Below are 16233 nucleotides of genomic sequence, written 5' to 3' on the forward strand. Positions count from 1 at the left end.
CCACTGTCAACCAAATTTGCCTGTAAAACTTGTATGTGAAGCATCGTCTCATGGCTTAGGAGCAGTAATTGCCCATGTAATGCCGGATGAGTCCGAAAAACCTATTGCATTTTCTTCACGCTCACTTAATCAAGCTGAGAAAAACTATTCACAGATAGAAAAAGAAGGACTAGCATTAGTGTACGGTGTAACTTAGTTATATGAAAAGGCAAAATTTACCTAAGTTACTGATCACAAACCTCTTCTTGCAATACTGGTTGAAAAAGTAGGTTTACCAACATTAGTAGCCGCTAGACTGCAAAGGTGGACAGTCACACTAGCAGCATACTTATATGACATAGAATATCGTTCTACCAAGAAAATGGGAAATGCGGATGCCTTATCCCGTTTGCCAGTGGAAAGGGCTCCGGAGAAATATGATAGAAAAGAACTCATGGTAGAATGTCATAACTTACCTATTACAGCTTAGATGGTAAGACATCACACTAAACAAAATCCAGTGTTGTCACGCATCTTACAGTTATTAGTTAATGGCTATGAAACAGTGCCAGAGCAGGCAGAGTTTCAACATTATCTAAAGGTATGGTCAGAATTGTCAGCAGAACAAGGATGTATTTTGAGGGGAGCCAGAGTAGTTATCCCAGAAAGTTTAAGAATGCAAGTTTTGAGTGAAATACATGCTGACCATCATGGTATTGTAAAATAAAGGGCGATCGCAAGGGTGTATGTGTGGTGGCCGGGAATAGATGTAATGATAAACAGTGCCCAAACTGCTCAGGTTTTCAAAATAATCCTAAACCAGCACGCATGAATCCTAGACAGCCTTGGCAAAGATTAGATTTGCCAAGGTCGCAGGTCCTTTCCTTGGTCACTCATTCCATGTAATTGTAGATGCTTATAGTAAATAGTCAGAAGTAATACCTATGAGTTCAACAACAGCATCAGCTACTATAAAAGCCTTAATGCCAGTCTTTGCCACTCATGGACTTCCAGCTCGCATTGTGACGGATAATGGTCCACAATTTTGCTCGAGCGTATTTTCAGAATTTCCATAGGTTAATGAAATAGAGCATACCAAGTCAGCACCTTACCATCCTGCCACAAATGGTGAAGCGGAACACCTTGTGCAAACCTTCAAACACAACATGAAATGTAGGAGTGTGACATCTGCAGATCTTAATACTCATTTCAATAAATTCCTATTATCCTATAGAACTTCTGAACATAGTTACTGGACAAACTTCTTCACAGTTACTGATGGGTAGAGGAGTCAGGAATAAACTAGACTTACTTAAACCAGACTTCTGCATGCAACAAAATAATCGTGAATGGCAACAAGTAACCAAACATCAAATTATGAATGAATTCAAACCTTCTTCACCAGTAATGATTCGCTCATACAACACAGATATGAAATGGGTCCCACGTCAAGTTACAAAAGACCTAGAACAAATGCACTATGAATTCAATGTTGGTGGACATGTATCTAAAACGTCATGTTTACCAACTTAAACTTTATACAGCTCCAACTCAGGAAACAAATAGAGACCAGACCAAAGCAGAGTCTGTGGCTTTGGAAAGTAGAAAGATAGATATACAAGACCAGCCTAGTGACTTCAGTGTTACTTATACTCCTCCAGAAAATATCACTAGGAGAATTCTTCCAGCTTGAGGAACAAGAGGAGTTCTCCAGAGCGCTTAGATTTGTAAATTTTCCTTTCTTTCTGACAAGGGAAGGGAAGTGATATGTAAGTAGATTGAGAATATTAGAGTAAGAATTATTTGTATGTTTAAGTTGTACATTCGTAGTTCGTTTTCTTTTTGTATGCGTCCAGCGAAAACTGAATGATAACAGGAATCCGAATGCTTTATAAGAGATCTAATATTTTTATACTTTTATATATTGCCTCGATAGGATTCCATACCATATATTATAATTTTTGTTACTGACAGCTTCTACAATATATAGGAGGTGAAGCTGAGACGTTCAAGACAATATATAGTCGTTTACTATTTTCAGTCAATAAATATTAAGTGCCTCTACGCTTATCCGTCCTCCTGAAGACTGACACGTCAACGATAATAGGATATGGTGTTACTACCCTGATTACTACATGATATACGTATTACAGGTACGTAAAGTGGTGCTGTGGAGTGGTACTTGTAAATGATGGTAGGCCACAAACACAACAAATGGGATTTAAGAAGAAGCATGTATGATTTTTCTTTTTTCTTGATATCATTATTTTATTTTGTCTTGTTTATTTTGGGGTTATATGTATGTTCGTGTCACTGGGTAACTGAACTAATTGGGCGTTTGCAGTTATAATTTGTGTTGTATACTCTGGGTTGGGCGACATGAATCACGCAGGGAGGATGATCAAGGAAATTTACCCTTGTCACCTGAGTTGGTAAAGCTTAAGCGCCTTAGGGAAACCTATACCGCTAGAGCTCCTGGTCTGGTTCGCACACTCTACCAGCTTAGAGTGTCGGCTGAGTCGCTTAGGGAACAGCGGTGTGGCCGAATGAAATGTCCAGGATGTCCGGATGCCGTGCGTGACATCTTGCGTGACATCGCCCACTTCTAGACCGCCGGCGCCCGATGCATATTTCCGAAGTCTAGAAGAGTAGGTGTCAATCACTCTTGAACACGGTAGACTGGTTTAGGCTAGGCTAGGTTAGGTTAGGTTAAGATTAGGTTGGGTTAGGTTTAGAATCTCAGGAATAGTTGAGTCTTAAAATTCGTTTGAATTTGATACAGTGGTAAAAATAAAAAGCGTTATTTTTTTTTTTTTTACAATAGCAAAATATATATATATATATATATATATATATATATATATATATATATATATATATATATATATATATATATATATATATATATATATATATATATATATATATATATATATATATATATATATATATATATATATATATAACTAGCTACAACAAATTGCTGATGGACGTCAGCTACATCTCTTTAATATTTTCCTTATAGCATCCTAATTTTTCTGTTACTTAATGATCTTGTAACACCTTAATATTTGCGATACACTATTATTAACACTGATATAACTTTTAGGATAATGTATAGCTATGAAATCGAACTTTAGATACGACATCCATCAGAGTTATCCAATATATCATAGTTTACCTTATTATTACGAACGGGTATATGTAGCAGCCCTACAGGCGACCACATTAGGAAGCTGTGTGTATTAGGTAGCCTCATATGAGTACATATGTAAGTATGTATGAGTACATGTGTGAGTACATGTGCGATGATCAAGCTAGCTGCGATGTGTTGCTCGTTGTTCAGACGCTGGCGCCGATATCTACAGCAATAATGGAGAGAGCTGACATAAGCCCGTTACTTGAGGTCTGAGGCCCTGTGGTCATAAGGGTGATCATGTGTATGTGTTTGTGTGTGTGTGAGGGTTAGGTAACTATGGAGTAATTGTTATACGGTACCGTTTAATTGTAATAATTGTAATAATTAGCAATTATTCTTGCCTTTACTTATAATATTCATGACTCATATCTTGCAAGCTAGCATAGGTGTACTTAAGAGTCGCCTGGTAGAAGTGATGGTAGGTAAGGTGTGAGGCACCCTTTAGCACTGAGTGACAGAGAAACAGGGTATCGAGACCGCGACGTGACAAGATATGCGAGTTGAGCTTGCCTATGACTGACTGTGACGGTACGAGTGCCTGCCTTCCCTGTACCTGCCTGTGTGGCGTGACCGTATTGTACGGTGACTGTGTATTGTTGTGTAATATACGGACATAAAGAAAAAGATGTTTTTCTCTCCCAGCCCTGTGTGACTGTTCTCACTGAGAGTGATCGGGTGAGTCAGAGCCTACAGTCGTTCTCAGCCGCCCAGACAAAATCCTTCTCCCCGACACACACACCCCGAATTCCGCAAAGGTGTGAAGCGTCCCTTGCCTGCTGGGGGTACATTTAAATATTAAACAATATCGCTCGCTTAACTACTACGCCCCCCACCCCCTCCGACGCTTTGATAAACCACCTCACCGCATCCCGCTCCACGAACAAGTGTTTGTACGAAAAGATGGGCACCCGGACTGTCCAGACATTTCATCCTGCCTCAGCGGCCTACAACTGCAACTGCGCAGAGGAACGGCACAGCCCCGCAGACAGTCGACAGTCAGAAGGAACACTGAACGGAGGGAGATGCGGTCTGCTATTCCCATAACGTGACCCACCGCAGGAGGAGGTATGACGACGACGGAGGCCAGTTGGAGATTAAGGAAAGGGTGATGGCTCTTCTAACTACCTTATGGATACGCATCTTTAAGATATATATTTACGTTTTCAACTCTTCATCTTTATGACTTATCTATGTACTGGTATTAGTAACACGTCAGCCAGTACTTCTTTTAGGGAGTTCATTAAAATGAATAACTTATTGAGGTCAACCTTTCACACAAGGGAGGTTTCAAGACACCTTCAATTTATTATCCTGCCAAGAAATATATATATATATATATATATATATATATATATATATATATATATATATATATATATATATATATATATATATATATATATATATATATATATATATATATATATATATATATATATATATATTTTTTTTTTTTTTTTTTTTTTTTTTTATGTAGGAAGGATACTGGCCAAGGGCAACAAAAATCTAATAAAAAAAATGCCCACTGAAATGCCAGTCCCTGAAAGGGTCAAAGCAGTGGTCAAAAATTGGTGGATAAGTGTCTTGAAACCTCCCTCTTGAAGGAATTCAAGTCATAGGAAGGTGGAAATACAGAAGCAGGCAAGGAGTTCCAGAGTTTACCAGAGAAAGGGATGAATGATTGAGAATACTGGTTAACTCTTGCGTTAGAGAGGTGGACAGAATAGGAGTGAGAGAAAGAAGAAAGTCTTGTGCAGCGAGGCCGCGGAAGGAGGGGAGGCATGCAGTTAGCAAGATCAGAAGAGCAGTTAGCATGAAAATAGCGGTAGAAGACAGCAAGAGATGCAACATTGCGGCGGTGAGAGAGAGGCTGAAGACAGTCAGTTAGAGGAGAGGAGTTGATGAGACGAAAAGCTTTTGATTCCACCCTGTCTAGAACAGCAGTATGAGTGGAACCCCCCCAGACATGTGAAGCATACTCCATACATGGACGGATAAGGCCCATGTACAGAGTTAGCAGCTGGGGGGGTGAGAAAAACTGGCGGAGACGTCTCAGAACACCTAACTTCATAGAAGCCGTTTTAGCTAGAGATGAGATGTGAAGTTTCCAGTTCAGATTATAAGTAAAGGACAGACCGAGGATGTTCAGTGTAGAAGAGGGGGACAGTTGAGTGTCATTGAAGAAGAGGGGATAGTTGTCTGGAAGATTGTGTCGAGTTGATAGATGGAGGAATTGAGTTTTTGAGGCATTGAACAATACCAAGTTTGCTCTGCCCCAATCAGAAATTTTAGAAAGATCAGAAGTCAGGCGTTCTGTGGCTTCCCTGCGTGATATGTTTACCTCCTGAAGGGTTGGACGTCTATGAAAAGACGTGGAAAAGTGCAGGGTGGTATCATCAGCATAGGAGTGGATAGGACAAGAAGTTTTGTTTAGAAGATCATTAATGAATAATAAGAAGAGAGTGGGTGACAGGACAGAACCCTGAGGAACACCACTGTTAATAGATTTAGGAGAAGAACAGTGACCGTCTACCACAGCAGCAATAGAACGGTCAGAAAGGAAACTTGAGATGAAGTTACAGAGAGAAGGATAGAAACCGTAGGAGGGTAGTTTGGAAATCAAAGCTTTGTGCCAGACTCTATCAAAGGCTTTTGATATGTCCAAGGCAACAGCAAAAGTTTCACCAAAGTCTCTAAAAGAGGATGACCAAGACTCAGTAAGGAAAGCCAGAAGATCACCAGTAGAGCGTCCTTGACGGAACCCATACTGGCGATCAGATAGAAGGTTGTGAAGTGATAGATGTTTAAGAATCTTCCTGTTGAGGATAGATTCAAAAACTTTAGATAAGCAGGAAATTAAAGCAATAGGACGGTAGTTTGAGGGATTAGAGCGGTCACCCTTTTTAGGAACAGGTTGAATGTAGGCAAACTTCCAGCAAGAAGGAAAGGTAGATGTTGACAGACAGAGCTGAAAGAGTTTGACTAGGCAAGGTGCAAGCACGGAGGCACAGTTTCGGAGAACAATAGGAGGGACCCCATCAGGTCCATAAGCCTTCTGAGGGTTTAGGCCAGCGAGGGCATGGAAAACATCATTACGAAGAATTTTAATACGAGGCATGAAGTAGTCAGAGGGTGGAGGAGAGGGAGGAACAAGCCCAGAATCGTCCAAGGTAGAGTTTTTAGCAAAGGTTTGAGCAAAGAGTTCAGCTTTAGAAATAGACGTGATAGCAGTGGTGCCATCTGGTTGAAGTAGAGGAGGGAAAGAAGAAGAAGCAAAGTTATTGGAGATATTTTTGGCTAGATGCCAGAAATCACGAGGGGAGTTAGATCTTGAAAGGTTTTGACATTTTCTGTTAATGAAGGAGTTTTTGGCTAGTTGGAGAACAGACTTGGCATGGTTCCGGGCAGAAATATAAAGTGCATGAGATTCTGGTGAAGGAAGGCTTAAGTACCTTTTGTGGGCCACCTCTCTATCATGTATAGCATGAGAACAAGCTGTGTTAAACCAAGGTTTAGAAGGTTTAGGACGAGAAAAAGAGTGAGGAATGTACGCCTCCATGCCAGACACTATCACCTCTGTTATGCGCTCAGCACACAAAGACGGGTCTCTGACACGGAAGCAGTAGTCATTCCAAGGAAAATCAGCAAAATACCGCCTCAGGTCCCCCCAACTAGCAGAGGCAAAACGCCAGAGGCACCTTCGCTTAGGGGGATCCTGAGGAGGGATTGGAGTGATAGGACAAGATAAAGATATGAGATTGTGATCGGAGGAGCCCAACGGAGAAGAAAGGGTAACAGCATAAGCAGAAGGATTAGAGGTCAGGAAAAGGTCAAGAATGTTGGGCGTATCTACAAGACGGTCAGGAATACGAGTAGGGTGTTGCACCAATTGCTCTAGGTCATGGAGGATAGCAAAGTTGTAGGCTAGTTCACCAGGATGGTCAGTGAAGGGAGAGGAAAGCCAAAGCTGGTGGTGAACATTGAAGTCTCCAAGAATGGAGATCTCTGCAAAAGGGAAGAGGGTCAGAATGTGCTCCACTTTGGAAGTTAAGTAGTCAAAGAATTTCTTATAGTCAGAGGAGTTAGGAGAGAGGTATACAGCACAGATAAATTTAGTATGAGAATGACTCTGTAGTCGAAGCCAGATGGTGGAAAACTCGGAAGATTCAAGAGCGTGGGCACGAGAGCAGGTTAAGTCATTGCGCACATAAACGCAGCATCCAGCTTTGGATCGAAAATGAGGATAGAGAAAGTAGGAGGGAACAGAAAAGGGGCTACTGTCAGTTGCCTCAGACACCTGAGTTTCAGTGAGGAAAAGAAGATGAGGTTTAGAAGAGGAGAGGTGGTGTTCTACAGATTGAAAATTAGATCTTAGACCGCGAATGTTGCAGAAGTTAATGAAGAAAAAGTTGAGGGGGGTGTCAAGACACTTACGGTCGTCGACGGAAAGGCAGTCCGACCTGGGGACATTTATGGTCCCCTCCCCAGATGGGGACTCCGAGGCTGGTGTAGGAGTCGCCATGATTTTAAAATTTTTTTGAGTGAATGGTGTGTGTGTTATTAGGTGCTTGTAGTTTTGTGTGGAGGAAGAGAGTTGTCTTTAGAGGGCAGGCTGTGACTACCCCCTTGTGTTGTGAGACACAAAGGGAAACGTTCAGTGAGGTCACAGCTGGGTTTAATGATAAGTTCACAGCACCCCCTGAACAGTGCTTTAGACCTCACTGGGAGTAATTATCGTTTCGGCAGGTGTCTACTGCCGAAACGGCAGTAGACACCTGCCGTTTATATATATATATATATATATATATATATATATATATATATATATATATATATATATATATATATATATATATATATATATATATATATATATATATATATATATATATATATATGTATATATATACATATGTATATATAATACATATATACATATATACATATATATATACATATATATATATATATATATATATATATATATATATATATATATATATATATATATATATATATATATATATATATATATATATATATATATATATATATATATATATATATATATATATATATATATATATATATATATATATATATATATATATATATATATATATATTTATTTATTTTTTTTTTTATGTAGGAGGAACACTGGTCAAGGGCAATAAAAATCCAATAAATAAAAAATGCCCACTGAGATGCCAGTACCACAGAAGGGTCCAAAGCGGTAGTAATAAATTGAAGGTGTCTTGAAACCTCCCTCTTGAAGGAATTTAAGTCATAGGGAGGTGAAAATACAGAAGCAGGCAGGGAGTTCCAGAGTTTACCAGGGAAAGGGATGAATGATTGAGAGTACTGGCTAATTCTTGCATTAAAAGGGTGGACAGAATATGGGTGAGAAAAATAAGAGTCTCGTGCAGTGAGGCTGCGGGAGAAGAGGAGGCATGCAGTTAGCAAGATCAGAAGAGCAGTTATCATGAAAATAGCGGTAGAAGACAGCCAGAGATGCAACATTGCGACGATGAGAGAGAGGCTGAAGACAGTCAGTAAGAGGAGAGGAATTGATGAGACGAAAAGCTTTTCATTCCACCTTGTCTAGAAGAGAGGTATGAGTGGAACCCCCCCAGACATGTGAAGCATACTGCATACATGGACGGATAAGGCCCTTGTACAGAGTTAGCAGCTGGGGGGGGGGAGTTAGAAAAACTGGCGGAGATGTCTCAGAACGCCTAACTTCATAGAAGGTGTTATAGCTAGAGATGAGACGTGAAGTTTCCAGTTCAGATAATAACTAAAGGACAGACCGAGGATGTTCACTATAGAAGAGGGGGACAGTTGAGTGTCATTGAAAAAGAGGGGATAGTTGTCTGGAAGGTTGTGTCGAGTTGATAGATGGAGGAGTTTAGTTTTTGAGGCATTGAACAATATCAATTTTGCTCTGCCCCAATCAGAAATTTTAGGAAGATCAGAAGTCAAGCGTTCTGTGACTTCCCTGCGTGAAATGTTTACTTCCGGAAGGGTTGGACGTCCCATCTAGCAGAGGCAAAACGCCAGAGGCACCTTCGCTTAGGGCGATCCTGAGGAGAGATTGGAACGATAGGACAAGATACAGATATGAGATTGTGGTCGGTGGAGTCTAACGGAGAAGAGAGGGTGACAGCATAAGCAGAAGGATTAGAGGTCAGGAAAAGGTAAAGAATGTTGGGCATATCTCCAAAACGGTCAGGAATACGAGTAGGGTGCTGCATTAGTTGCTCTAGGTCACGGAGGATAGCAAAGTTGAAGGCTAGTTCAATGGTCATTGAAGGGAGAGGAAAACCTAAGCTGGTGGTGAACATTGAAGTCTCCAAGAATGAAGATCTCTGCAAAAGGGAAAAGAGTCAGAATGTGCTCCACTTTGAAAGTTAAGAAGTCAAAGAATTTCTTATAGTCAGAGGAGTTAGGTGATATATATACATCACAGATAAATTAAGTTTAAGAGTGACTCTGTAGTCGTAGCCAGATGATGGAAAACTCGGAATATTCAAGAGCGTGGGCATGAGGGCAGGTTAAATCGTTGCACACATAAATGCAACATCCAGCTTTGGAGAAAGTAGGAGAGAACAGAAAAGGGGCTACTCTCAGTTGCCTCAGACACCTGAGTTTCAGTGAGGAAAAGATGTGGTTTAGAAGAGGAAAGGTGGTGTTCTTCAGATTGAAAATTAGATCTTAGACCATGAATGTTGCAGAAGTTAATGAAAAAAAAGTTGAGGTGGTTGTCAAGACACTTAGGTTCGTAGTCAGAAGAGCAGTCCGACCTGGGGACATTTGTAGTCCCCTCACTAGATGGTGACTCCGAGGCTGGTTTAGGAGTCGCTATGAATTTTGAAATTTTGAGTGAAGTGTGTGTGTGTTATTAGGTGCTTGTAGTTTTGTGTGGAGGAAGAGAGTTGTCTTCAGAGGGCAGGCTGTGACTGCCTGCTTGTGTTGTGAGACACAAAGGGGAACGTTCAGTGAGGTCACATCTGCGTTTAATGATAATTTCACAGCACCCCCTGATCCAGTGCTTTAGACCTCACTGGGAGTAATTATCGTTTTGGCAGGTGTCTACTGCCTACTCCTCCAAACTGACCGTGGCCGGCCATTACGACCTTCAATGTTATCCTGTATACTTCCCGTCTTCCTGAAATTGTCCAGGAAGCGTTTTATTGTGAGTCTCGTTGGAGCGTTTTTCCCTGGAAAGTCCCTCCGAAATTGTCGTTGAATTTGGACACCCGATTTCGTCGCGAAGTAGACCTTTATAATTTTGATCCTCTTCTGCACTCCTGCCTGTTCCATTTCACCTGAAAAAGAGGATAGCTGTAATAAAATGGATACATCTTTCTGCACCACCCTCTATTACTTGTACCAGTTGTTCATTTCACCGACACAGATAGCATATACCTGTTGAGTCACCAAGAGAAGGCAGGTCACCAAGGGAAGGTGGTTGACTCACTGGGAGGGTGACGACAGGAGGAAGTTCCACAGGTAACCTGGCAGGTAATGAGTACCAGAGGTAGAACTTCAGAAGCAGCAGCGTTAGTGGTCGAGCGGTCAATGATTTATATTAGTTTTTATTTTACGGGTAAGTACACTACAGGTGTTGTGGCTTAAGTGCATTAAATTATTAGTTTATATACTTTATATACACAGTGTGAAGAAAGGCGAGTCACTAAATGTTCAGACACTGGCGGAAAGTCTTTCACTACTTTAGTCACCACGAGAATCACCAGTGTCCCCATCAGTCTCCAGTAATGAGGTGTTGGTATCGAATGCACCTCCTTCCTTAATTTGTCATAATGCACCTCCTTCCTTAATTTGTCATAATGCACGCTCTTCCTTATATGAAGTTCGCCCTAGTTTTCCTAAGCCTTATGGATATCGGGTCAGGTCTGTCACGACCGAGTTTGATATACCCTCCATCTCCGTTTGTTCCCATCGCCTTCCGCCAGTTCTCACGGGTATCGATCTGCCCTCCTGTGATAAAAACTTATAACCGCAATACGAGTCTAGTGCTTTAATTTTGGAATACTCTGGCTCCGTCCCTGTCTACACAAATGGTTCAAAGTCTAATGTAGGAATGGGATATAGTGTTATATTTCCTTCTTTCTGTCGAGGATGTAGCCTTCCGAGAGTTGCCTCTGTTTCTACGATAGAGTTGTCTGCCTTCATCCTTGCCCTAGGAAAAAAAAATTACCTTGCTAGTTTCAAGCTTTACTATTTTTAGTGACTGTCCTGCAGCATTTTACTTTCTCTTTCCCCTAATTTTATCTGTTTTAGAGTGGATTCACCTGCTTCAGAGCAGAGGATATCACATAACATGTTGTTTGGTACCCAAATATGTGGGAATTCGTGGGATTGAGAAGGCCGATAGGCTGACTAAAGAGGCAATGACTCGGGTTGCTCCTTCCACCCCCATTCCCTTTCACGATTTATACTCCAGTATATGGGTGGCAGTTCTCGCCAGTTGGCAGACCAGGTGGGTAGATGTGGTTGCCATCACTAAGATGGGTGACATAACTAATGTAACTTATGTAACGCATGGACGTATGTTCATGAGATGGGGCGCCGCTTAGAGAATTGCATTGGCATGTCTCCCGAAGGGTAACAAACGTCTCACTCATGGTTACCTCATGACCTGGGAAACCCAACCATTCTGTGATGACTGCTTAGTTCCCTTTACAGTGCTACATTTTCTAGTGGAGTGTCCCAGTCTGGTGAAGCTGTGGGAGCGATATCTTTTCCGCTTTCGCGATGAGGATGGGACTTTCCAGATTTCGCTGATACTTGTAGAGAGGGCTCTCTCCCCGGGACATGAAACTCCTATATTTGTGGAGAAGGCTAGTCTTTTAAAGAAATTATATATTACCTTTTAGCTGTTCTTCCATTTATTTTATCAGTAATATAATATTTAGCAGAATCTTATCTTTGCCCTGGCAGAACATGGAAGCGAGGGAGGAAGACACTCAGGAAACAACGCTGGGTCTTGGGTCCTGGTTCAGCGGGGTCAGTGTCTCGGGCACATAACGAACAACGCCAGATATATGGGTTAGTAAAATCAGTGTCTTGGGTACGGAACGAACAAAGCCAGACAGTGGTCTAGTTTAGACGGGTCCAGTGCCCACTCACTTTAAATCAAATTAAGTAATTAAAAATATATATATATATATATATATATATATATATATATATATATATATATATATATATATATATATATATATATATATATATATATATATATATATATATATATATATATATATATATATATATATATATATATATATATATATATATATATATATATATATATATATATATATATATATATATATATATATATATATATATATATATATATATATATATATATATATATATATATATATATATATATATATATATATATATATATATATATATATATATATATATATATATATATATATATATATATATATATATATATATATATATATATATATATATATATATATATATATATATATATATATATATATATATATATATATATATATATATATATATATATATATATATATATATATATATATATATATATATATATATATATATATATATATATATATATCACTTAATTTTTTATTTATTTTTTTTATTTTTATAGTGGTCTTTGAACATTTTTACAATACCTGTAATTAAGTTTTCAATACCGATATTTTAAAAATTACAATCTTTGTCGCTTTCAGAGGTTTGTAGAGGTGAGATATGACCGCCATGTTGCGGCGCCATAACTTAAATCAATCAATCAATCCTTCCCTCCCCTCTTCTTCCCCTCCTCTTTCCTTCCCCTCCCCTCCTTCTCCCTTCTTCTCTCCCTCCCTCTCCTCCTTTCTTTCTTTCATCTCCCCTCTTTCTCTCTCTTCCATTCCCCCCTCCTCCTCTCTTCTTTTTCTATCCTGACTGAACAGATAGATGAACCGGAAGAGACCAGGCGGAATGTTGTGGAAGAGTCCCGTCTCGCAGGAGGAGGTACTGCCTTCCTGGAGCCTCCCTAGGGGACATCACTGCTGCCATCGAGGACACGACCAAGGACGCCACCCTTTATGTTATCCACGCAGGCACAAATGACGTCCAGCGGTCCCGATCAGAAGAACTGATGGCGAAATACAAGAAAATTATTCGCAAATATAAGACTAAATCAAATAATATTATAATTTCAGGCATTCTCCCGAGGATCAACGCGAACGCAATGTTCTACAACATTGGGTTCAGTATAAATAACAGTTTAAAGACTCTCTGCCAACAGGAAAACGTGGAGTATCTCAATATGTGGAACGATTTTTATAATGAACACAGACTCTTCCAGAGAGACGGCCTTCATTTGAACGCTGTGGGAGCAGCCAGGATGGGCAGATTAATCCATGAAAAAGTTTGTCTCCACAGATCAAAAAAGGTGCTGGCGCCAGCATCAGGACCAGCGTCATAAACACTAATGTAATTATTTCATCCACAGGTTCAGAAAAGATCAGAGCTTGTTACTTTAATGCCCATAGTTTACGAAATAAATCAAATGAGCTGCAAGCTCTTATTTATCTTGAAAACTACGGCATCATAGGCGTCATGGAGACGTGGATAGATTCATCAAACAGAGATTACTTAACTGAGTACTCACTCCCTGGCTACACCATTTTTAGCTGCGAGAGAACTCACCGTGTGGGAGGCGGTGTTATGTTTTATGTTTTATGTTTTATTCACCCTCGTCTACTCCCAACCCACACCATTGCTAATATAGACGTCACTTTCATCCAGTTAGAAAATAAATCTCGTAAAATAACATTAGGTCTCGTTTATCGTCCTCCAGCCCAGTTACCCACTACAGACGAAAAAAATTATGACCTTATCGCGGACATCTGCTGCGTTAATAATTGCATAATTATGGGGTATTTTAATCTTCCAGCCACGAGATGGGATGAACCACTGACGGCTCACGCCAGCCAGCATCTCTACGGGTGTATCCTTGAAAGCTCCCTCCACCAGCACGTCATGCATCCGACGAGAGATAACAATATCCTAGATATTGTTTTAACAACTGGTGAAGAGTCAGTAAAAGACGTAAAAATCGGACCAGAATTGAGTTCCAGCGATCATCGTTGCTTACTTTTCACCATAAATTTTGACAAAGCTAAAGTAAGTGAAAGTAAAGAAAAAGTGCCAGACTATCGGTGTGCTAACTTTGAGAGACTTCGCATGGAGCTTGCATCCATAGACTGGAATGAACTGCTGGGAACACCAAACATTAACAAAGCATGGGAAGTCTTTGCTAAAAAGTTAAATGAAATGGCGATTTTGTGTGTACCGCAACGAAACAGACGGAAGGTAAAAAACACCAAACCGAAATGGTGGAATAATGAAATCAGATGCTGCCTTCTGGCTAAGAAAAATGCGTACCACAAATACATACTAACACAAAATATTAATAATAAACTAGAGCACGACAAATTGCGTAGAAAAACTAAAAGGCTGATCAAATGCAGCAAAAAAATCTATTGAAGCTCAGATCGCAAACTCGTGTAAAACGAACCCAAAAAAAATAGTACAGCCTAAAGCCGAGTCAACATTGCACAGAAACAGTAAAGACGGCAAATAAATTTGTAGGGTTCACTGGAAGAACCTTAGAATTTAAATAGAAAAAGGTTGCCTTATATAACTTGCCTTATATAATTCACTGGTGCGCCCTCATTTAGAGTATTGTGTTCAGTTCTGGTCACCATATTACAAAAAAGACATTGAAAAACTAGAAAAGATACAGCGCAGAGTCACAAAGATGATTCCAAGATTGCGCAATAAGTCGTATGAGGAACGACTGGAAGAACTAAACCTATTTAGTTTAACAAAGCGCAGGATAAGAAGAGACCTAATTGAAGTGTTCAAAATTTTCAAAGGATATAGTAACATTGATGCACATAAATATTTTACCATTGATCATTCTAACCTAACAAGAAATAATGGATTCAAGATTATACCCAAACGTTTTAAATCCCACGAGGTCAAACATTTTTTTTCTTTAATCGTATAGTAAATATATGGAATAAACTTCCTGCAGAAATTGTAAACAGCAATACTATTGAATCATTCCAAAATAAAATAGACAAATATTTTAAAGTAAATCCCCAACAAGCTCTTTTCTTGTCCGAATTACTAAATTCACTAATAAACTCTTATTTTACAGACACCAGTTTTAATACAAATTATATTAACTTTCAGATGGGCGTATAGAGTTCAGGGTAGAGTGAATAGTAGAACTTCCTTTCATCCTTTCCTATGAAAATTCCATGTCAGTTTTTCCATACTGCATTGTACTTTTCCCAACTATTTCCATCCCAGCGCAAGCTGGAGGGAGTGGTGGGTGAGGAGGAGCCTTCTGCTATGCTGTCCTGTCTCTCTTCCCTGTAGCTAGTTAGAAGTAGTTACCAAACAGCCTTGCAAGGACCAAAAGGTTTGTTGCTGTTTGGCTTTCCTTTGTATTCCTTTGTATTCCTCCCTTCCTCCTCCCCTGTTCTCCCCCTTCCCTCCCCTCCTCCTCTCTTCCTGTCTCCCTCCCCTTCCCTGCCCTCTTCTCCTCTTTCCCTCCCCTTCCCTTCTCTCTCCCTACCCTCCTCTCCTCCTCCCCTCCTCTCTCCCTCCCTTCCCTCACTTCTTCCTTCCTTTCTCTCTCCCTTCCCTCCCCTCCTCCTACCCTCCTCTCTTTCTATCCTCCCCTCTTCTCTCTCTCTCTCTCTCTCTCTCTCTCTCTCTCTCTCTCTCTCTCTCTCTCTCTCTCTCTCTCTCTCTCTCTCTCTCTCTCTCTCTCTCTCTCTCTCTCTCTCTCTCTCTCTCTCTCTCTCTCTCTCTCTCTCTCTCTCTCTCTCTCTCTCTTCCCGCCCTCCTCCCCTCTTCTCTCCCTTCCCTCCCATCCTCCACTACTCTTCTTTTCCTCCCCTCCCCCTCCTCCTCCCCTTCTGTCTCCCTCCCCTTCCCTCTTCTTCTCTCCCTCCCCTCTCCTC

Source organism: Scylla paramamosain, chromosome 19, assembly GCF_035594125.1.
Source record: "Scylla paramamosain isolate STU-SP2022 chromosome 19, ASM3559412v1, whole genome shotgun sequence".
Taxonomy (NCBI): domain Eukaryota; kingdom Metazoa; phylum Arthropoda; class Malacostraca; order Decapoda; family Portunidae; genus Scylla; species Scylla paramamosain.